General features: G+C 35.9%; 1 protein-coding gene across 4 annotated transcripts in view; it reads left to right on the top strand.

Moving 5' to 3' along the window:
- LOC131434477 (tetraspanin-18) overlaps positions 1-25,202 on the top strand; it is a 106,769-nt gene that overhangs the window by 67,207 nt on the left and 14,360 nt on the right. For 2 of the 4 annotated variants that reach the window (XM_058601211.1, XM_058601212.1), the window contains exon 3: positions 2,404-2,441. The exons of 1 other annotated variant lie outside the window; for it this stretch is intronic. The gene's annotated coding sequence lies outside the window, so the exon portion shown is untranslated. Of the gene's footprint in view, positions 1-2,403; positions 2,442-11,159; positions 11,262-25,202 lie in introns of those variants that run through there. One more of the 4 variants, XM_058601215.1, reaches the window with a different exon arrangement.

Here is a 25,202-nt window from a genome sequence, read left to right on the forward strand (position 1 = left end):
ACCGAAACATATTCAATAATAACATTGCTGATGAATCGTCATATAAAATTGATGATAAGGGACGCGGACGAATTGAGCTAACTACAAGTGGATTCGAAGCATAAAGGGAATACACCCAAACTTCTCTCATTTATCAATTGCTCCTACTAGCGAGCAATAGATAAACGAGAGAAGTTTCGGAAGTTGATGAGACAGTTTTCTGAGTGGTCGTTCGCGAAAACAGGGCAATCAGCAGCTAGGGCACTAGTTGAATCTCATTCTGCTTATGTGCAGTAGAATCAGGCACAAGTTCAGCACTGTTACATGTGTTGCGTTCAGGAGCGTGTTCTACAACATGTTCTAGAGTAACGTAGTTGGTTGAGTTCCTCTTCGGAAAGAAAAGGGGCAAAGGTTCAAGTGCTTTTTCTAGGCGAAACTTTTTCGCAAAATTTTCATTTTTCGCTGTTTCATGCCTTTCCATCTTTTCTCTCCGTCTGTTGCTCATTAGTAGTGATGAATATAGAATAAAATTAACATGACTCTTCTTTTACATTTGTATTCCTACCAATTCGACTATTCTATTAAAGAATATAATTTTATTAGGCATTATTGATCTTGACCAACTAATTCGGCATCTATTACGTTTGGTTTCAATTGAAATTTCGCCAGCTACGGCACTTACAAATGCGTAGCTCTAAGGCGAGAACTCTGATTTTCTTAATTACAAAATAAATTCTGTTGAGCTTTTAATTTAAATTGAACAAACAACCGGTATGTGTACTGTATCTACGGGCATTCATGACGAAATATTTATTCCCAAAATGTCGGTGTGACTATCGTGGAGCGTCGCACAACATAGTTTTCTTTTCGTAATCATGGTTGTTACTAATTTAAGTCCATTAACCTAATCACTAAACGCCATTTCTATCGTTATGTTCAATTAGTTGTGTAGTCCTCTCAATTGTTTCGTTTATTAAAAATGAACAACCATTTCATAATCAACCATTCCACGGTTCATATTCAATACGGACTGTGGCTTCAGAAAAGGTCAAACAGCTTACTTCTGCTAAAAACTGCCTAGTGAGACCATAAGTTTCCGCCCATAGAAGATCCGGAAGAAAAATGCGCTAAGTGCTTGTAGATGCTTACCGCTTCGAGCGTGCTTGTTTTTCTGAACGAAAGAAACAAAAACAAAGCATAATTGCTCATTTTTGTTTATTTCTGTAGAGCCCCTCCACTCCCGACCTCCCCTTCGTCGATTGGAAATTTTGGCGATTTATTACGACGTCCGACTCCGTGGCGTACGCAGAGATTGCATGATTTCGCAGTTGTGCGCTCTGTTGGTCGAGGTCGTGATGAAAGTTTTGGGCTTCTCCGTCTATCGGAAGTACTATTATCTGGCAAATTTCTACTCGGAGGCTGTGTAGTGTAATAATAGGTATGTACGATGCAAAACAATTTTCCCAATGGCGTCGATAGGTTTCCACATTGCTGCCTAGAGCTTGCGCATGTTGAAACGGTGATGCTTGCGCAGGTTAGTTAGCAGCTGTCGATTGTCGTTTTTCTCTGGTTGCCACTTTTCATCGAACTAGTCATGAAGCTGTTCCGATGGATTTGAATTATTTCTATAATGTAAATATAATATCATGAGATGGAAAAGGAAGTAATACTTTTTGAGCAAACTTGAATGTCAAAAACTGAAGAACAAATCATGTCCAAACTCTGAAATGTTTGGTCTTCACGGTGTTGTTTCGGCATTGATCATTATTTTAAAATTGTTTAATGTTCGAGGATACAGTAGGCTTTAAACCGTAGTTCATGATTTATACATTAGTCGAAAAAAAAGTTGTTTTGGTTTTAATTAAACTTTGGTTAAGTTTCTTATGCACCTCACTCTTAAATTAACAATATTCTTTAGAACCCTTTGTAATTAAACTTTAAAGCAGTTGGTTCTATTAGTAGGTCTGAAAATGATGATTTTTTTTTGGTTTGGAAAATGCTCAAAGCGTGAAGGCCTTTAAGTTTTTTTTTATAACACAATGTCTTCGACGAATCTTTGCACCGGTTGATGTAATCTGACCGTGACCGGAACCGAGTTTGTGGTTTGTTGCTGTTGGTTTTATTCGACCCTCATCTAAACGTCTATTACAAACGCAATGCGGATGGGCGATGGTATGTTTCAGTGATGATAGTTAAGTTTTTCCTCTCCTATAACCCACCCATTTTGGACTCGGTTCGGTAACTGACCACATATTTTATATTAGTGGGTGAAGTGAATAGTTGCATCATTTTTATGTGTTTATACGTACTATTAATGAAATGTCCTTCGAATAAAATTTTGCAAACAGTTTTATAGTTACGGAAATGTCATAAACGTGATTTCTCTCCAATAAAATAAAATATTTTTTTCTCTTTTTTTTGCAGATCAACCGATGAGCATAATCATTAGTTTTTAGACCGATGTAAGTAATCTTAACTTAAACGCACGTACGAAATTACATGAGCGACGACAAAACGCTTTCTTTATTCGACGGGTTGTTGAATAACAAAAAAAACCGTCAGGTTCGTCATAGTTTGCATTCAGAGAATGTCTTCTTTGCACGCCCCCTCTACCTCAAACGGAATGTACTTAATGCAGATTATCTCCGTCATTTCTCCACGCCGTCTAACAACAACACGTGTTGTTCAACTAAAACACTTAATCAGCATGCATTCAACAAACGGCACCAATAAAAAGGTTGCTGTTTGGACGTAAGTAAGCGGCAGTGACTTCCCCTCCAAAATCTATCCAAGACCTCCGCCGACGGAAGACTATTGATTTAAACAATTAGCATACGTGTGCTCGCAGCATGACTTTCACGTATCTTCCCCCAATGGGCTACGTGTCCCGATGGGGTCCGAACCGACGGATGGTAGGAACAGTCAATAGCGACAGGGAAGATGCCCCCAAGGTATGAGCTTTAAATTACAACTCACGTTACAATTACACCCCACTCACTATTTGTCGGCTGCTACTGACCGCCGAGGAGAAACTTTCTAAAATTGGTCGATTCGACCGTTTTTGTGAAAGGGTTTCCAATTTTTTGCCTTTTGAACCGGCAAATGCGACGAACAAAAGCAATTGCCGTCGGTCAAGTTGCCAGATAAAATACGGCATCGAATGCACAAGCATTGGTCTGCTGAAGGTCGAATCATGTTTCTAATCAAACTTTGCCCTGGGAAAGATCAAATGATTATTTATTTTTGTTTCAGATTAAATTGGAATCGAACAAAATTGTTCCTTTGACTAGATCTTTTTTAGCTAACAGGTACAAATTATCGAATCAAGTGTTGACTGGCATTTGAAATTATTTCTTGGGAACAAGAAAAATTTGAAAAAAAAACTGTAGTTCGTGTTGGTTGGTTTGGCAAGTATTTTTATTTTCGTCAAAAGTATTGTCAGTCATTTTTCAAAATTGGAGTTCAACAGAAATCCATACAATTGTTTTTCATAAGCCCTACTTCAGTTACCATTTGTTTAAAATACACCTTAGTGTACTGTCCTTACTTCAAACCAAACGAGTTCGAATATATCCAGCATTTGACTGCTTTTCGTTCGAGAATAGTGCTCCGAACAGTTTTTAATATCGTGGAGAGTTCCACAATTTGGTCCATCTGAATGCCAGAAATGGATTCTGTACAGCATTTTGATAGTTTCTTTCGCTGAAATATCCAAATTCGAAATGAATCATTCGACATCAAAATTCTGTATGTTGCTATTTATTTTTACTCTCATTTGTTCCGCGTTATCTAATTGTGTGGTAGAAAATGTTTGTCGCTTGTAAGTCAACTTTTAGTATAAATTTTGAAAGCGAATCAGTAAAAGTTCATGCAATCAACTAATACTTACGCTTATCAGTTTTAGTCGCATTCACGTCCTCCAGTTATGTGCTGGCTCGGCAGATCATTTTTGGTCCGATTTTAGGTAGTTAGCCCTCTTAAAAAAGTCATCGACTGCGCTTCTATTGTTCATGAATGGGAAGGAATTTATAGAATTTTTTTCATTGATTTATTACAGCACATAAAAGATTATTAGAATATATACAATAAATCATTTGTGCAATGCAAACACAGAGATGCGCTTTGCATTTCACAAGACAAAGTCGTCTAATATTTTTTTCTGAATCGAGTTTGTCGGTTATTTTGCTATGAGGGCTAATAAAAGTAATTTTCGTTGATTCAAAATAGACTAAAATGAAATTATTGTCACTCTCAGCTTCGCTTGCAAACTATGAGAACGAAATCGATATCCAGTTAATGACATAAGCGGAACAGTAGTTTCGAAATTGTGTGTTTAGTGAAAATCCCATAGTATGTGTCAGAATTCAAATGAAGCTTTGAGAATCTAAAATGACAGAAAAAGGTTTCACGATGACTTTTACCTGTTGGTGCTCGAATTTGTAGTAGTTTTGGTTTCCAAAGAGGAACTGGGATGTAATTACTTAGATTTGTCATAATTTAGGCACTCTTTATAACCAAGCATCACAGATTTTCAATACATCGATGGAAGAATGAGAATTGACATTCTGCTGATGCTCCCTGCAGACATTAGTTTGGATTCATCTTGTCATAGAAGAAAGAGTGACGTTGGTAATTATACTCTCTCAGTTTTTCGATGAGAATCGAAAATGCTTCGTCTCTCTTCGTTTGTTCTGGTGTCGGCCATTTACGAATGAGACAATAAAATATCGAAAATGAGATTGATGAATTGGTTTCGTTCATTGAGAATGCGTGACAATTTTAAGCTCTGGTTGCGATAGGGATGTAAAATAGCAACGTTATTGAGTCGATCTTGCAACATTGTTAATCATTAGTACGTTTTTAATCTGCGAAGAACCAAAAACCTTCGTTCATTCGAAGAAGCAGATCCTGGTACTGTAAAATTTAAATGAAAGAAACGAACAAACTCTGGAACAATCTCTCTTATCCGTTTATATTTTTGTAAGATATCTACAACTTCCCTTAGACTATTTGCCTTTTCAGTAGTTGCAAAAACATATCTCTCTGTCCAATGATGGCTTTTATCGTATCAAAGAACGCTCTCTAGCAACTCTTCACACGATTCAATCAGTGCCATCGAAGAGAGACGGATATCATCTCAGCAACAAAAAACAGGCAGGGTTTATTTAACATAGAATGGATACCAGTGCGAGAGCGAATTTCTCTCGATGACCTGTCTGAGCATCACGGGTTAGCACACTGCTGTGGGGTTCGCTCTGAAGCAACAAACGTTCGCTCATTCTCGTTTTGCGATCCCATACTATACGGGCAGTGGATAATTGCGATAGAATCATTTTACGATTGCCGCTTATACTAACTTTTTGCATATAACCTTTGCATAAGTTGTGTCAATGGAAATGCTCCACACAAGAGTTCTGAAATATTGTAACCTAGCATATTGTAACCTAGTATTGTAGCATCATCTACCAGATTGACGATGTTGTATGTTATACAATGAACAAAAATATCGAGCCGCTCTCTATCATATTATCGGTAATCATCAACACTGTCTCAGTTTGAAAGCTCTTGCCCCAATTTTAATCAAATGTAGAATCACGTGAATCACGTCTTGCGTGTTTTTAAGGGGTTTGAAAAATAATGTATTTAATATATTTTTCAAACCATTTAGCGAGTATTTGTTCGTAATTATGAGAAATAATGGTGTCGGAAGGTCATCATGCATGTAACTCTTACGTGTTATTCTCTTTATTTAAGATATAGAACCATTTCCTTAAGGGATGCATTTTACCCCATTTACCCCTAATAAAAATCTCACTTTCAAAGACCACATAGAAGCAAACCAGGTTAAATTTCGTTTGGTCAAATCAACGTTCAACCAAGCAGGAAACACTTCAAAGTATTTAGAATACTATTCTGAAAATGATTTTGAAGTGCCCAATCAACATATCGTATCTAAACTATTTCTCTTTTTGATACTTGTTATAAAATTTTGATATTTTAACTACTAACGAGACCAGACTTCTATCAGCATTCGCTACAAAAACAACTTTTTCTTATAAACTTGTTTGAGCTGATCGGGTGTCCTTCATGGTTTAGTACAAATATAGTATTCAATTCTCTACTCATATTATGAATACTTAGCATTCATAATAAAAATCAGCAGCAGTTTACAGTTTCATATAATTTATATAAAGTTATTATATTTTATGACCGGCCTGAGAATCCACGAAATTATTTTTCTCTTCGAAAATTTTATGCTCCCATTGTACGAAGAAAACTTTGTTGGATAACGATTTGCAGTAAATTCCACAAGCGCAGCGAACTGCTGCGGTGGATTTTAATCTTCTTCGTCGGTGTATCAATTGACTGTTAATTAGATTGACATTGCGTGAATTGTTTGGATTCGTCATTTGACTGTGCATTCAGTTGGTGGGCGCAGTACAGCGCGAAACCGGAAACACAACAGCCGTCTAAACTCGGTGGTTCATTCAAAGCATGAATCAATTTTCCCCCTGATATGAAACAGTCCATTGCACCCGACTTAAGATGGAACGAAAACGAAAAGAGAGACGGATTGCGAAGTACGGATGAGGGTCAATCGTCGCAAGAGCGTGGATCCTACACAGTAATTGACAAATGAAATAAATATGCATGAAGCCGAAGAAAATTGCGCATGAAATAGATATCGAACTATCGTAATTCAAGTATTGACGCGTATCTTGCATCTTATTTCTTCACTCTCACACTAGATGAGGAAGTGAGATTTCTACAGAAATACTTCTGTTAGCTAAAGTGCAATATTTTATTGAGCTTGCAAGGTGTAAATTGTAAATTTCAATGGTAGGTTTTTAGATATTTGGATAATGTGGATTTGAAATGCGGAAGCAAAGCACGAGCAAGACGTACAATGGGCTATATTCTGCGCTCATCATAGATAATTATGTGCTAGATACAAAGGAAAGAATGGGCAATAGAAAAAAACAACCACCAAAAACTATCCCACCAGAATTCGCCAGAACCGCGGAAAAAAGGGTGTGTGAAATGTTAGCGACCCTAACGGTTTTCGCGTAGCAAAACAAAGCTCTTCTTGGGCGTTCGTTTGGTTTCTTGTTTTTATTTGCTGTTGGATTCGGAAGGCTTTCTTACAATGATGAAGCATTTCTCAGTTCTGAAAAATCATTTTAATGTGGTTTTGAAATTGTTCGCTTTGGTAGTATAGTGATACATTTTATTGACCTTTAATTCTCTAACTATATCATTGTTTGTCCAAAACAAGTCCAAAATAGTAAAACAATGAAAACAATGAAACTTTTGGAAGCGAATTGCAGAACTTTCTTTGCCTCTGACAAATCTATGACTGGATATTTTTGTATTCTTCGGAAATATTCATAGACGCTTCAGTACATGAAAAGCCCCACTTTTTGAACAATACTACAGGGTGCGTTCGATATTGGAGAACATTCATATATGTGGCTGTAAATTATGGAGAACATTTATTATTGTTTTTGCTTTTCTCATATAGAAAGGTTATAAAAAACCTTATCTAATCCACCTAGTGGTATAATGGTGCCATTCTCATTAACATTTCACGAGAAATCGATGTGAGTTTCGTATTGGACATTTTGAGTAACTGTTTCCGGGATCAGGAGACTGTCGAAGTACCAGTACGTTTCAGGGCCAATAAATAACGAGACCTGCAAGTTCGAATAGTTTTACAATCTGTTTTGAAAATTTCGTACTATTTCGTGAGCTTCGGTGTTGGTTTTCGTTTTCTTCAACGCGTGTGCAAAATCGAACACCGCACGCAGTGTGCTTCGTTCGTAGAAACGGTGTTGTGTTTTCTTTATCCGTACCACCGCATGTACGTTTTTTTTTCAAAAATACGTTTATTTCTTAAGGCAGTTTACAAAAGTTTTTCTTCGCCGTAGCATCACTTTTACATAAAAATCTTATACTCATATATTTCTAAAATAGTCAAAAAGTAAACGATTTAAATTTATTAAAACATATTCCTCTCATTACTTAAATATCATATTAGGTAATTCATCATTAATTATGAAATCTATATTATTATTTGAACCAAACGATTAACGTCTATAAATTATAAAATAAGCTGTTATTTTCAGATATTTGGTTGATAATTCCATAAACTATTTCGAGCTTGATTGTATCATTACATAATTTCTATTCTAATTTAGCTATTGGTTGAACTCATGGACGCAGCAGGAATCAAAACTAAGTCTTAAAAGGGTCCTTTATTAAATTGAAACTCCAGTTTTCTTTATGAAATGATAAAGAACTTTCATGTATGGAAGGTCACGACAAGCAAGAATGTCTTGTACTGGGACATTGGATAGTCTACCTTGGGTACGCAAAAAATTTATTAGTTGAGATCTGACATCACGATTCTCCACGGATGTCCAAACGACATGATCAATATCCCGATAACCTGCTCCACAAGCACAGTGATTAGTCTCGAAGTAGCTGTGCGTCTAACGTGTAGTGATTGGACATGAGTCTGGACATCATACGAATGAAATCCCTACTCACATCCAGTCCTCTGAACCATGCCTTTGTCGATATTTTAGGAATAATTGAGTGCATCCACCGATCCAGATCATTTCTATCCCAAGAAGCTTGCCAGCTGGCAAGTGTTCTTTGGTGAGATACGCTATAGAATTCGTTGAAAGCAATCGGTCGCTCATAATTATCACCCTCAATAGCACCATGCTTGGCTAAAATATCGGCTCTTTTATTACCAGGAATGGAGCAATGAGCCGGGATCCAGAACTACATGTACGTATCGGTGCGCTTTTAAAACGGTTTGATATTTTGGACGCTGATCACCTTGTAATTCCGGAACCGAAAGTCAGACCCGGATGAAATTCAAGAACTGTGTATGGAATCATTGGAACTTTCATAAGATTGTCAAAATCGGCCAAGCCATCGCTGAGAAAAGTGAATTTGTTCCATTTTAGCAATTGTGATTTTATTTCCGATGCTACTGGAACCGGAAACCGGGAACTGATATAGCCGGAACGGATATATTCAGCCGTCAACTGGCAATTGTCTATCGATTGGAACTGATTTAAGTCTCCAGCATCCCTATTTTTGTGGTTTGCGTCACTTCTTTGTATAACTGCTTGAAATGTTCAACACTCTTTAACCTGTAATTCCGAAACTGGAAGTCGCATTCAGATGAAATTCAGAAGATTTGAACAGAACCACAAGACCATTCATTTGAATCTGAGTTTGTATCGGTCATGGAATCTCTGGAATTTTTACACTGACCATGCTGTAACTCAGGAACCGAAAATCGGATCAAGATGAAAGTCAGGAATTTTCTATGGGACAATATGAACTTTCATTTGAATCTGATTCTGTGGAAATCGGTTCAGCTATCTCCTAGAAAAGTTAGTACACATAATTTCATTATTTTGCACATTCTACGCCATAATTCCGTAACCTTAAGCCAGATAAAAAAAATTACCCGATGGATAGTGGTTCGCACAGAGAAAAATATATATTTGTAGAGTTCGCGTCGGGTACCGGTGACCTTTTTTTTAATTTTTAACGGGTTTGGGTCGGGTTCGGGCTCAAAAATTTGGTCGGGTATCGGGTATTCGAACCCGAATACTAGATTTTTTTCGGGTGCGGATCGGGTACGGGTGAAGGTTTTTATATTTTATTGAGTTCGGGTTGTGTTCGGATTTGGAAGAAAAATTATTCTCGGGGTCGGGTCGGGTACGGGCAAAAGTTTATTTTTTCAAATAGGGTACGGGTTTGGATTTAAGAATTGTTTACCCAACCATCTCTACTGGGTATGTGTTTATGTAACGCATTAGTGCACCTAGTTTTGTCGGATATGGCTGACCCAATTTTACAAACTTAGATTTAAATATAACGTCTGGTGGACCCATACAAAGTTCCTGAATTTTATCCGAATCTGACTTCCGGTTCCAGAGTTATGGGATAAAATGCGAATGAAAAAATGTACAATAACTTTTCTCGGAAATGGCTGAGTCGTTTTCATGTTAGATTCAAATGAAAGATATTCAAGTCCCAGAACATTTCTGAATTTCATCCGACTTCCGACTCCGGAATAACAGGCTGATGAGTGTAAATATTTTTATTCGATGGGTCGATTTAAAAAAAAAAACTTAGGTTCAAATGAAAGGTCTTTTGAAAGGTCTGAACTTTGTCCCGATCCAACTTCCGGTTCCGGAATTACAGGCTGATGAGTGTCAAGTACCAAATTTTTTGACTAAACGAAATGTCATGAAATTTCACACATAGTCCTTTGAAAGGTGATACTTCATAAACGTCATATGTCATAATACAAAAATACAAATTTGGATTTGACATTGGTAGTATCATTTATGTATCAGTCATATACTTATTGAGTGATGAGTTAAGCAACCGAGCAATTCCAGAAATAAGCAGCAAGTCACTTCGATCTGGATGTTATTTTTAACAATTTTCCATCATGACAAACCATTTATTTTAAACGAACTCGACTCGAGACCGACTACTTATGAAAATCGGGGGAAGCATATTTTCATACTCTTTCTTTGAATTGTTGTAACTCAAAAACACAAAGCGATCCCAAGAAGAGGTGGTTGAAAATCAATTGAAAATGCTAAAACACACTGAATAAAATTTAAATATTTTTTTCAAGAACTTTAACATTAACCGAGAAATAAAATAAAAGAAAAATCGTATGTGAAAACAACAATATTTTTATCTTAATTCTGTTTTTAAAACAAACAATTTAAGAAGTTACGGCTAAAACAATGCGAATAATTATCAGGGTTAGTTTAATTAAATGATTCTGACACCGTGATGTGTTGTTAAAGTGTAAACAATGTCATACAAGATCGTAACAAGAAGATAACAATTTTAATCATTTTATTCACAGAAAACCCCAGGAAGAGCTATTCCGTTTAAAATTATTCATGATAGGCAACAAATCTTCACTACAAAAACCACGGAGAAGATAAAATCATCTACATTTGGTAAATATTAGTCCATGTGTCTCGAGACTCATTAGTCACTGGGAAATCGTGTCATAACCATTCTAGTAAAACAAAATTCATTTTTTGCTTGACTGATAAGCGTACACAAATAAAAGAACAGTCTCCGGTGATTCGATCAACGAGAACAAAACACGTTACAGTAATTTTAGCACCGCAGTTGTTTTATAGTCACACTCGAATCGTGCTGGAGGAATCGTTATCCCCTAGGTCCCAAGAGCGTGCAAAGCGTTTTAACCTACATACTAGGTAATGTATCTAGCGTGTGCTCGTTCACTATCGCTTTTTATAGTGTAAACTTTGCGGCTTTGGCCTGCTGAAAGATGGGGAAACTATATGAATAGATGCATTACAGTCATATCAGATAGGTGGATAATCAATTAGGTGGAAAATGAATCGTTGAAACATGTGTGGAAGTGCAATTGAGCACACCGAATGAGTGATTTGTGGTGGCATGGAGAACCGGAATCCAATGCGATGAGGAAAAGTGATTTGCAAATGAGGAGCCAGAGAAAAAAAAATTGTTCTATCAAAAGATGTGTATATCAATGGAACTAAATTACTCTGCAAATGCTGTATGAAGAAAGTTCCTGTGATGAAAATAAGGTTGATTGAATTGTTTTACGAAATAATAATCTCGGACTAATGCAATATTACAACAGCCTATGAGTGATGATAGACGTTCTCAGGGCCGGCTAAGGATACATTTTTGGTGCAGGCAAATTTTGCTGTGAATCATCCGCAACTTATACCTAATTCATCGTTCCGGAAAGGGTCATGAATTATAAAAATGATCCTTCATTGTTTGAGTCCTTAGCGTCGATCTTTCACGCGTTAGAAATTCCATTTTCCAAAATCGGGCATTGAACTTTCCTTATTGAAAACCTATTTTTAATCCACCTAGTGGTGTGAAAATGCTATTTTTCTTCATGGATACAGCTCCATTAACATATTTTTTGTCTTTTTATGGAGATAATTCCGGACTCATTGGTTTGAAAAATTTATTCTTCTTCTTCATCTTCTTTTGCTGTCATTTGGACAACAAATGTTAAAGGGTAGAGTGACTGTGACTATAAAGCCAACCAATTTATTCAGATTGATTCGGGTAGTTCTCAAAAGTATGCTTCAAAGCTTACATCACATCTTCTGAAACATTTCTCAGGCCAAGCGTATCAGCAATAATACATTTCAGTGTAATCATAGAAAAATTATTTTGTCGTTTAAGTAACTTTAGCGATTATGATCTTAAAAATCGATCCACAGCTCAATTTTCGTCTCGAACGAGCCTAAAATTATTGAATTCGGTTATTCCATATCCAAGAAAATTGAGCGATGATGAATTTTGACGGTTACATTTTTTATGCCATTATACCACTGGAACCGTGAGAGCCATTTGAATTTCAAACTGTAGTTTCTAAACGAGCCTAAGTTGTATCTCCGTAACCAAAAATCACAGTCATTTGATCCTCAAACTTAATCAATGATTCTATAGTAGCTCTCAAACAAAGTGTAATCGGTTCAGTCATCTCTGAGCCTATTGAGTGTGAAAAAATCATCACGTTTTGTTGGTTATATCACTTATACTATTATACTTCCGGAACTAGTATTGATTGATGGCCAAATAGCAGCTTCAAACGAACCTAAGATTGTTGACATCGGATCAGCCATCTTAGAGAAAAATAAACATAAAAAACAACGCGTATAGTCGATTACGTCACCTATACCATTATATCTTCGGAACCAGAAGTGACTGCCATTTGATATTCGAACCTGATAAATGGTTCAATAGTGGCTTTCAAAGGAGCCTAAGAATTCTGTAATCGGTTAAGGCATCTTAGAGAAAATTAGGTGCGAAGAAAACAACGCGTTTGTCGATTACGTCACTTATACTATTATATCTCCGGAACCAAACATTACTTCGAACTTGACCAATGACCCCAATAGTAGTTTTCAAATGAGTCTAAGTTTGTTGCAAATGGTTCAACCATATTTGAGAAAATTGAGTGCGAGAATAAAATCGTTGAAAGGACACATATACACGCGCAAATATTTACACAGAGATTTTCACAGAGAACTAGTCGAGCTGAGTCTGTTTTCCTAGAAGTTCGATTACCTTTCTATAGAGAGAAAAAACATCAAAATAAAAAAGAAAAAAATTCTAAATTTCTGAATTTCGGCGCTCAAGGATCTTGGCACCCTAGGTGACTGTCTACGCCTTAACCTGGCCCTGAACGTTCTAATTGCTCTCGAGGCTGTTAAAGAGCTACTTTTCAGCTAATATATAGCTATTCACTTCGAATTATTGATAACGCTTATTTGTCACTATAGTAGTATCGTAGTTTATCATTTGACGTAAACACGTAATTCGTCAAATGTCTAATTTTGCCGAGGCTCATAAGATGTAAATTAACATGAGTTCCATTTCAAGGCCCGGTTTGGTGGTTTGATACATTAGGTGCTGGTCTTTACAAACCTGTTGTTGCATGTTCGACCCCCGATCTGGAATGTTTCTTAGTGTCAGTAGGATCGTAGTACTAGCCATGTAACGATTCTTTAAGCTACGAAAGGCTAAATTCCACAGAAGAAATGTAATGCCAATACTTTACTTTGCATTTCAAGGAAATTTCAGTTTTTTTATGTTATTAAAGTTATTTAAACAATAAAATATGAGAGCAATTTATAGTAAATTTGCAAGCAATTAATTTGCTATAGGTGACTTTACTCCTACTAAAAGCAAATAAATTGTCTTTCGAGTAGAAGAAACCGTTCTTGATATATTTAGATATGAAATTCAAAAATCTGTGGCATTTGTTCATTAGGCAGTTTTCTGCTTAGTTGATAAAGATACAATACTAAACATATCTTCACCGAGCGGATCGGCGAATTTCATGTACAACAAACAAAAAGAATGAAAAATTGCACGATTTTTTTTTGAGCTTGGTATACTCCATAAATTTTATCGATGACGTATTTCCGTATTTCGGAATCTCGTTCAAATATGTTTACGTTTCAACTTTGATTCGTCAGTGAAGTGCCGAACTAAAACGCGTTTTCGACTTTATCTGGCCGATGCAGGCTTGGTCATTCAGGAGTTAACCAAATTTTAACTGTTTTCCAATATGTTAACGGAATCTCTTTGCTGACTTAAACAGTGAAGACGGAAATTTGTATTAGATATAATTTTTCTTTGAATGTAACATAAGTTTCCGAAAGCTTATACTCATATTATTATGAGTTTGTTTCTAATGAACTTTAAAATAAACTTTTGTGATTTAATGGATGCACGGATGCTCTTTGTGATCTAATGATTCTTGGTTCAAATCCCAGTCATTTTTGTTTTGTCGTCTTACTTTATTATGGAGTGCCTATTCAAAACTACAAGGAAAACCTTCCAATCAAAAAATTACAATCTCGCAATTTTTGATTTTTGCAGTTGTTGTTTTAACTTATAATTAGTTGATTCAACCAATTTGCTATTTGATTTGCACATATTGAAGTAGTTGAAAAATATGTTGTTTTTAATGCTGTCTAATATCAAAAACAGCACAAAGCAAAACAAAAACTGCAATGGTAAATCAACCATTACTTTAGTTTAAATTTGAACGCGTTTCTTAAACATTTTCATGCAAACGAAATTCGCTTATTATACATTTGTAAAACTCGTGAAGAGTAACTTTTGAATGATAGTAAATTAATGTTTATCATAACATAATGTGATGATAAATTATCTACATCTTTACTGCTCTGGTGTTACAAGAAGAAACGATTGATATAAAGTAGTGCTATGCACAGAACTGATAGCCGTTTGAGATATTGCAATTAACAAAACGTGTTTAACCAAAACTAGAACCCAGTGAATTGTATGCGTTTGAATTTTGGTCTTAAAATCAACTTGATTCTCCATCGTGAAATGCATGTTAATGAATGAGCGTCCTGTTATCTTCAAGCCATGTACAAAAATTGTATGAACAAAGTGATTAAATTGAAAATGTTTAATATTCATTTATATAATCTGTTGAAACTGAAAGTTGCAATGGCAAAAAAGTTTAAAAATCAGTACATTCGGTTCGACTTTTTGTTCGTAAATAAGATAGTGGCCACAATTAGAAAGTTTCGTTGACACCAGCACTACTAAAAGACAGTATATTAAAAACAAAAATAAAAATGGTTTCAATGAATAATTTATTTAATATTAACTTTTATTCATACCGTCATAATATAATATATTATTTATATTAAATATTACTTTTTTCATATATATCCTAACATACCGAATTTTCATTAAAAAATCAGAACGTATATCAATGAGAAATATTTTATTGTCATTCAAAATCAATAATTTTGCTTAAGTTGAAATAACTAATCGTAATATCTAAAAAACTAAAATCGATTTGTTTTTCAACTCACATAACTGTAAAATAAAAAACAAGGTCGGTTGTTGTAACTAAAATCTTTATTGAAATTGAAGAGTGTGTGTTTTGACTAACTGACAGCATCTTGTTTTCATCCAAAAATTTTGTTATTTCAACCATCGTTTCTGTTGATCGAAAAACAAAAATGACAGTTTAGAAAAAACAACAATCGATTAGTTGTACCAAATTTTAACCAATCAAATTCAGAAAAACAACTAATATTTTGGTTGTTTCACGATCGCGAGGTTCTCCGTGTAGCCATATGGAAGAATGGGCAGAACCTAATCGTGAATATCTCGACTTGTATTAAGGGCAGCAACATAATTCTTTCGCCATTTCATCAAAAATATATTCAGGAATTTTGGATATTAATTTGAACAGTGTGAGATAACCACAAACAACTCAAAAATGAAATTTTCTAAAACTTTGAAAACAACGCGGAAAACTCTTTACTTTTGCTTGTCTTTTTCGCGCAAGGACGACGGTTTTGACGTAGTCAGGCACATATCTTCATCTGAATGCGTATAAAAGGGGAACCGTGGTCGAAAAACGATTATTTCTTCTTGTGTGTTGGATGGTAGCAAACGTCGTGAGAATGAATTATCATTTGCTTTCCGGTCGTCGAGGGAGCGATGTCATCAACCAACACCGACGGAGAGTGCACCTTCTGCTTGGTTAATACCTCAAACGCTGAGGTAGCAACTCTTCAAGCCTAGACTCTGAGTCTGCTCTTAGTTTTAAATTTAGTTCTTGAACTCAGGTCCAGTTCCTTATTCCAGAATTCTTCTGTTTGATTCTTTTTAGAATCATAATAATACTTCCAAAGAATTATGTGACATTTTACTGTACTCTATGCAACCCATTTTGGTAGTCTTGGCGAGAAATCGTCTTCAAGCTTCAGAGCTTATTTCCGGAATATGGGTTTAGAATTCAGAGCCTGCGTGAAACGCTCAGGTCACAGAGCCAGTTTTCAGGATAATTTGATAAGCTTTGTGCAATTTTCGCAGTGCAAAATTCGCAACGCAAATTCGTATTCACGACATCCAGTTGATGTCTCTGACATTACACACCCGTACTTTTTTATTTCATTGATTTTCTAGCCATGTAATTTTTCGCGGTTTTTGTTGAAGGAGTATTTTGCAAAAAAATAAATTCAAATGTGTTGCATGATACAAAGCATCACTGTTGTTCACAGTTTGTATAATTTTTTGTGGACAACTATTGATAAATAAGTCAGTGAAGAAGTAGTTTTGAGGACGCGCTAAAATTGAAATGGACGTCATTAATTGAAAATCATGACTTGTGGTGTCCACCGTATCTCAGCGCAAAATTATCAGAAGTCAAAAAATCTTAACAATGTAGGTGTAGTAGATGTTTTCCTAGACCCCTTTTTATGTGGGATTTTTTTATTTAATTTTTTTATGATATTTAAAGCCAAACCTGCGATCTTCCGCGAAAAATTCTGCCATTTTGTAACTGTAAAATCTGCCAACAGTAACAAAAATCAGAAAACAAAAAGGTTGGAGTTGGGTTTTGTAAATGTAGAAAGTATGTGCAAAATGTGAAAATAATTGGCGAATGGACAAGGACTTTCAAAATTTGCTTTCGAGAAAAGCGCGTTTGAAGTTGATTGTCTATAAAATCGAAGGAAACAATTTATTTTTCTAGGGGGAGGGTAGAGTCTAACACTTTTGAAATAACGTTTTTTTCTTTGTATGTTGTTATAGTAAAACATTTCAAGAATGTTTTGTCAGATTTTCACGTCAATCGAAGCAGAACTCTTGAGCCTATGAGACGAGCTCTTTCCTCTTCACAGTATGAAATAAGAAAAAAATAAAGGCCCAAAACTTACAGAGTTTTCTTCCTACAAGCTTGAAAATTTGACAAAATATTCTTGAAATGTTTTACTATAAGAAAATACAAAGAAAAATTAACGATTCAAAAGTGTTAGACCTTACCCGCTCCTTAAGCAAAGCTACTTTGAACTGTGATGTAGGTATCTGTTATGAATGGTTATAATAATTGCTAAGACAATCATCAATGGAAATTTTTCCTTATTTCGAATCAAAATTCCCTAAAAATTCAATTTTTTTTCAGAAATCGACACCGCGAATGTTACTGACTATTTAGTAATATTGGAAATAAATTAAACCATTCATGATTGAATTCAAGAAATCTTTAAAGTTTTTAAATGTGAACTAAACCAACATTCGTGATTATGATTAAACTAAAACCTCATTCAACAGTCTACAAAGTGCTCAAATTATGTCATAGTTTCAAGAAGAGATATAAGATATCAAATTGGAAACATTCAGTTATACCACCTTTTGTCTACTGAATGCTTAGCCGACGTGATCGTCAAACACAATTTTCCAATAATTGTAATGTGTTTCCAGATCGGTCATTAAATATGCCATTGTAGACACCCGTCAGTGCGCCTATCACGCAAACTACCTCACTAATATTTATCGCAAACTCATCAGTTTCTAGTCGCATCAGGTTACGACCGTGTTGTCCCGAGTATCCGGTGCGGTGTAATATCAGCTGCCAAGCCTGGCACCAGCTCAGAAATTAAAACAACACGAACTATTAATTGTTAATTCCTGTTGCATGCTATCATCCAGCTGCACTACATATTTTCCCACATATATCTGTATGTGCAGTAAAATATATGTGGCTATCGATCGCACTGTGAAGGGCGTTTCTGAATGCATTTGAAACTGAAAGTGCTGCTTTGGGTGGCACAGAAGAGTGGAAGGATAGCTCAACGTTTTTGGTGAAGGTATATCGAGCACTAGCAGAAAGTGAAATTTTCAACTCTCAACAGGGAATGACCATTTGACGTACCGCCAACACTAAATAATTTACAGTTTTTCCTTGCTTCAGTCTTTAGGCGCCGTTCGTCCCGGTTGTTCTCTTTTTGCCTAATAGCATAACCTATTTTAGAAAGTGCTGAAAAGCTGTAGTTAATCGAAGGTCCGGCGGTATCAACTTGCCAACCGGCCTGTATGCAGTCGATTGTTCTGCCTCACATGTTCAATGAACTCGAAACATTTATCGAGGTTAGAGATAAAATGCGACTCAACTGGAACTGGCGTATGCTGCAACTGCTGCGACCAGAGGGTCTGCGAGAGTACAATATATACAGGTACCTTTTTCACACTTGGATGCCAACCTAAATTCACCTGTATTTTCAAATAGTCAGAGTGGGAGAATGAATGCAATCGACCAGTTTCCGCAATCATAAATCCTAATAACCTATCGATGCTCTTTGCCCGCAGCTCGGTAATCATGAATCGCGCGGTCCGGGTGCTAAATTTGCAGCAGTAAAAAATGCATCTCTTACACAACACAGATCACTAAAGTCAATGAAGTCACACCAAAGAACTGCTGTTGGTTGCTCTGAGGCGGTATCAATTAAAGCTTCTTTAGCGAGATCTCATGTTTGCCGGTATGCATAATTTTCCTTTGGTAAGTCAGGCGGCACGAACAACTCGGGTAAACGCGCATAAGTGGAACTGGAACAAATTGCTACGAACGATGTTAGCACATCTAGTCTAGCACATAATCGCTACGTTGTGCTTCGGGAAGTGAGAGTATTTAAAGAGAAAAAGGCAGATAATAGCTTATTTCAGAATTTGTTGATTACAATTTAATGCTTTGTGGATCTGTTACACGCGATTCTATACTTATTAATACTGTAGATTTGAATTATTTGATTTGGAATATTTTACACATTTTTGATCTTATGTTATACAACTGTTAATCAAAAGTATTGTAATGATACACACTTAGAAAAAATCGTGTAAATTTGAATCATCTGTGACTGACATATTCGAGCGTCAAAAATAACCCATTTTTAAATGTGTTATTAATTTTACTTGGCACATAATTTTACAAACCTGTAATTTTACCATGAATTGATTTTAGTCGTGTAAAATTAAAATAAGTTCTAATTTTACACAATGGGACATAAGTTTACGAGATCTTGCATTAAAATTCATGGTTTTTATTCACTAAAGAAATAACGATTATTTTAAATTATAATACATTGCTATTCATTAACAAATTGTATTTATTGAATTACCAGTTCAATTAATGAAACATTTTCACCTTTACAGAATAAATTACAAGGTTTAACAAGAACGATTCTTCGGAATGTATGTAGACTTATATAGATGAAACATGACACCTATATACTGATATTGCTTAGGAATCCAAAGTATGATTCGAGATAGCCTCTATTAGGCGCTTAACTACTCGCTGCTGCTGTCCCTTGCGTGTTGCATTTGATTTAGATCCACTTATGGGGAGAATCTTAAGAAAGTATTCCTGGATGAACTCCATGAACTTCGATGTTTGTTTCATATACATGAAATTATGTACGTAATGAATTGACATCAAATCCATAATGGCGACAATCAATAATTCGGTTCCTTCGCTTAAGCACACTTGCTCCGCAAATACATAATGCATCCACATATTATTTCCGCAATCTACAGCAACGAGTACTGGACCTGAACAGTCAGTAGTAACGCTATCAATTTTAGTGCCCATCTGGAAGGAATATATAAATAAAATGATGATGTAATTTCGCTCAATTTACATTACCTCTACATTACCTCTTTTTGAATAATAACGTCATTAATCTTTTCTCTCAAAGAACAGCACAAAAACTTAAATATATCGTAATCCGATGAATAACTGTCTAATACACCAAACTTTTTATTGCTCTTCGAAAAATGAACGATTTTCGTCCGTTTAGCTGAGAAAAATTTCTTCAATAAATCCAATTAGACACCCGCGCGAAGAGAAATTTGTTGTTTTCTTAAAGAAGAATTTTAGGTACACGATAACGTATTTTCAGGTATTGAGAAATGTAATTTTACACAAGTAAACATTGAAGGTTATACTTGTTTTTAACAAATTTTCAGTAAAATTACTTCAAAGGCGGTAATATTAAAACGATGTTACTCCAATTTTAGGAAACTAAAAAAAATAATTTCTTTACATGTTGTGGCATTTAAAATTGAGTTATTTTTCAGATTAGGTTTCGATAGATTGCGTCATTGCAAAAAAGGTCATCGATAAAATTCCAAAATTTTTGGTGTGTAGATATAGATGTTTCGTAGCACCTTCCGTACGAAAACACTCAGTGCACCTTGACCCTGTAAAAGCATTGTCCTGCGTCCTGCGTCCTGCGTCCTGCGAAATCTAAACTAAACGCGATTTCCTGTCAAGATGTGTCTCTTAGTTTCTCTGCTGACGTCGTTATCGGCAGTTACCAGTCAGCCCAAGTACACAAACTCTTCAACCATTTCGATTTCATCACTGCCAATCATAACTCGTAATGACTGACATTATCTTCTTTCGAGCCCGGTCCTTCATGTACTTTGTCTATGACACATTGATTTCAAATTCAATCGACCGGGCTTCAATTTTCAGTCCGATGTGCGTTTCTTCCATCTTCACAAAACTGCATGCTTTAATGTCAATGTCATCAGCGAAACCAAGTAGCTGGACGGGCTTTCTAAAAATCGTGCCTCTTGTGTCTATCCCTGTTCTTATTATTACGCCCTCCAAAGCAATGCAATGTTGCCATCATCTTGCCATAATCCTCTGCGAGTTTTGAAGGGACTCGAGTTTATCCCCGATACGCGAACAACGCACATCACTCGATCCATCGTGGCCTTGAACAACCGTATCAGTTTGTCCGAAAATCCGTGCATTTAACTGATGTTCACCCGAAAATTTCTTGTTTGGCTAACGATCTGCAGCTGCGCATGCAAATTCGAATTTTCATTACAAATGCGATTATGAACTTGAAATTTCAAGAGAGAGTATCCAAAAACCATGTATATATTGTCAATATTTTTCTCGAGAAACACGTTAGTGGTTCCGTATGAACAAGGTGAATTTCATCCAAGAGGAGCCCTAATGCAATGATTAAAATTTTTTTCCAAAATATTACACATCTGTTACTTGTTTTTCGAATGCATATTTTATGTGAAAAACAAAATCTTTGTACGGGAACATGAATGCCTCCGGTGACACTTATCAAATCCACATTATTTCGAGCTAAACGAGCAGTATAGATAATTTAACTAGGAATCTTTCTTTATACGTCGGAAATACGAATCATCTAGTATTAGTAACTGTATCTGAAAAAAAAAATTAATTTGCGGAATCATCCGTTAGTGTTTATGGTGTTTACATAACTGTTCGATAGATTTTGAAAAATTGACAGATCAACAAAAATTGTATTAAAATTGAAACAAACGTAACCCCAGCCAGCCGTTCTAGTTTTATTCATTCGAACAGTTCTACTGTCAAATTTAAAACTGGTATGCACTGACGTTCTTTTTTTTGTATTTTTGAAACACTAGTAAAACGCTGCTGGGGCTGCCATCTTTTCTTGTTATAATTTCCAGATTTTAATTTTAAAACTGACATAAATTATGCATCTAGAATTGGATTTCAGCAGCTGCAGGATTCATATGTACCCGCATACGCATGGCTGCCAGATGGCTGACTAAATGCTGCCAGCTGGAAAAATATGACTGGCAGACATTCTGGTGACCGATTGCCTCACCGCTGCCAGAAATACAACTCAAACGATACAACCGTATCCACCAGGATTTTTCCACATTGAAATCTTTGACATTTTCAGCGAAGGTGAGAAGATGAAAACGCTCGGCTAACTTGGATACAGGCGACTTTGTTTTGTCAAATTGGATTTGACAACCGTCACTGAATCAATTTTGGTAGCCTTCTGGTGGCCATGGCTGCCCAGGTAGCCAAAACGCTATGCGGGTATAATATAACTGAAACTGAAACAAACGTATCCCCAGCAAGCCGTTTTAGTTTTCTTTATTCGAACAGTTCTACTGTCAAATTTAAAACTGGTACACGCTGCCGTTCTTTTTTTTCTATATTGGAAACACAGATAAAACGCTGCTGGGGCTGCCAGTTTATTTTGTTATAAATTCTAGATTTTAATTTTAAAACTGACATAAATTATGCATCTAGAACTAGAACACTCCTGAACATGCCCTAACAGTTTTTATGTCAAATTTCAAACTGGTATACGCAGCCATTATTTATTTGATTTTATTTGAACACGATTAAACCCCTACTCAAGTGACTAGTAGGGTGGGACAAGGTTGTATGGGAAAAAGATGAAAAGGTTTATTTTCTCGCTCCACCAAACTTTTCGTGTTCCTTCTAGGTCCCAAAATGCAAAGTTAAAGCTCTATTGGTAAGACTATATTTTCGCGCCAGAGGTTTAATGTTTGTATGGGATTTAGTGTGACGAATTGGACAGTTTAAAAGAAATTTCTGCTGGAGATAGACTCAAAAAATCAGCGCATGTATTATTTTCGTAGGAAATTTATCAAGCAAGAATACCTTTGATGACCCCAAATCAATCCAACAACAATGGCTCATTACTTACAGTGATACACGCTAGTGTAAGATTCTTGTCTACACAGGGGATGCTAGAAGCGAAAATCACACAAATACAGAAAGCGCACTTCTTCTCAGTGTCGAATAGACAGAATTTGAATGTTGTTAAAGCAGCTGGCGTAAGTGAAACACATTCTCTTCGCACGAATCGCTCTCACGCGCTCTCGCCTAAATACACCCAAGAGACCACTGGTGCGTGCTAGTGAGTAAACACTTCTGTGATTTAATTTTTAAATTTATAGAAGGTAACGATGGCCTTGCTATGACAATCTTTTTCGCAGCAAGAAAAAACTAAATTTTAAAGATAAATTGCGCTTTCGCTGAATATGCGTGCCCCACGGTTCTCTTTTCTCTTTGGAGAAAATATTTTCATCCACCTCAGAGAGTTTCAGAGCTCTGCTCTAGCATTTTAGTGTGATCGAATGCTAGAGTGGACAAAAATAAACACTCGCTCTCATGATGCGCGCACACTTTATATAACAGTGGGGTATATGTGTGAAAGAGAAGAGCTCTCGGTGATGTTGTCAGTGCGAGGGGAGAAATTACACTTGCTCTTCGTCATACAAAAGAGATGGACATCTCTGTCTAGCACTACTGCTGCTAAGTAGTTAGCAACATTCAAACAGTTATTACTCTGAAATGGCTTAATTTTTTGCAGCGTGTTTTGCGATGACATGTTTGATTACATGTTAATAACAGCTGCGCAATCGATTGGTTTCGGTACGGTTTATTGTTACAATGATGAGTCGAATTGATCCGGAAACGCGAAAGAAAATTCTGCACACTTGTTGCTCGGAAAGTTGTGTCACGTAAACGAAATTGCAAAACGGGTGAAAGTGCACCACACCAGTGTCAAAAATATTATCGAGAAGTTCGGTAAGACCCTTTCCATGAAGGATTTGCCCCGATCCGGTAGGAAAACGGGTCCCAGCCAGCCCGGCCGGGACTTAAAAGTGGTTGAGTACATCAGGAAAAACCCATCGGCGTCGACGCGGGATTTGGCCAAGCAGTTCAACACCAGCATCGGGATGATTCAACGGAAAAGTCCCTGGCACAGCAAGATCAGGCCAAAACAAGAGCGCGAAAACTGTATAACCGGATTCTACAGGACATTAACCCACCGAACTGCCCGGATACTCGGCCAATTGAAAGGTATTTGGCAATTGTCAAGCGGCACTTTCGGAAGGAAGGTACAGTGTCCCAAAACATGCAGGAGTTAAAAAAACTGCACAGTTGCCACCAGGAAAGTCACAAATATAACTGTGCAGAATTTAATGAAGAATGTCAAGTCCAAAGTGCGAGCGTTTCACAGAAACTAGGATTTTCTTCAATATAATCAGTGAAATGCATAAAAATGTAATTTTTCTACAATATATCGAAAACTGATGTCAAAATATGTTTTTTTTCGCTTTTTTATTCAATAATCAATGTTGCTAACTACTTTTCGATACACCCCTTAATATGATTTGACTTTCTTCTATTATCCTATAACGGTTGATCTAAGTTGTTTCATGTCTTCACAATAGTTACTCAGCATAGTATGAGGATTCCTTTAAGTGACAAGCCATGTTCCAAAACTCACTGTAAAGATACAAAAAAGTCTAACTTTTTAATTTAAAGAAATAGGTTTGTCGTGTCTTTGACAATATCTTACACAGATAAAAATAGTTACATCTATTTTCATGCACATATTTGGAACAGGAAATTAAATATAAAGTTACTCCTCAGGTATTTACTTTTCAATATACTTTAAAAGTAAAACTAAGCGTAAATTAAAATATGTTGTATAAATCATTGAAAATTTAATGTATTCTAATTTACTTTTACATCGATGATAGTTTTCATAAATTTTTTTATTCGACTGGTGTCTATTTCAAAGTATCATTGAATTACATGTCGTGTAAATTTCATTTTTTTCTGTGTAGATAAACTCAAATCCAATAACTTTGCCGAAGACATAAACTATCTATCTCATAATGTTTAGAAGATATAGATGATACTATGTTAAACTAACAAAAAATTACTTTACATGACTTTCTTGTGTCTTTACAGTAAGTTTTGAAACATGGTTTATTACTTAAAAAGAATCTACATACCAGTGACCTTTTTTTAATTACAAGTTTCAGATTGAAATTTTAGATCTGTGATCAATTATGCTTCTAGAACTAGAACACTCCTAAACGTTCTCTCAATTTATTGCCTCAATCAAAACAACATATGCACCTAAACCTCTGTTTACGAACACTTTTTTATGTTACCTCTTTCTACGTAACTCTAACTACGTAACGTAAACCCCTACAATATGGGTATTTTC

Source organism: Malaya genurostris, chromosome 3 (assembly GCF_030247185.1).
Source record: "Malaya genurostris strain Urasoe2022 chromosome 3, Malgen_1.1, whole genome shotgun sequence".
Classification (NCBI taxonomy): domain Eukaryota; kingdom Metazoa; phylum Arthropoda; class Insecta; order Diptera; family Culicidae; genus Malaya; species Malaya genurostris.